Genomic DNA, 233 nt, shown 5'->3' with positions numbered 1-233 from the left:
CCGTCCGCCCCCCTTTGCCGTCCGCTTTTTTGCCTCTTTGCCGTCTGCTAGCGGACGGCAAAGAGGTGGCCCGTTAAGTTTTTCAAAAACGGGCGGGGGGTGGGGGCCACCTCACTCTTTGCCGTCAGCTGGCCGACGGCAAAGAGCTGGCAGACGGCAAAGAGCTTCTTTGCCGTCTGCTTTTGGGTAGCTGATGGCAAAGAGCTTCTTTGCCGTCAGCTAGCAGACGGCAA

This window comes from Triticum aestivum, chromosome 3D, assembly GCF_018294505.1.
Source record: "Triticum aestivum cultivar Chinese Spring chromosome 3D, IWGSC CS RefSeq v2.1, whole genome shotgun sequence".
NCBI lineage: Eukaryota > Viridiplantae > Streptophyta > Magnoliopsida > Poales > Poaceae > Triticum > Triticum aestivum.
Note: the sequence above shows the minus strand (reverse complement) of the source record.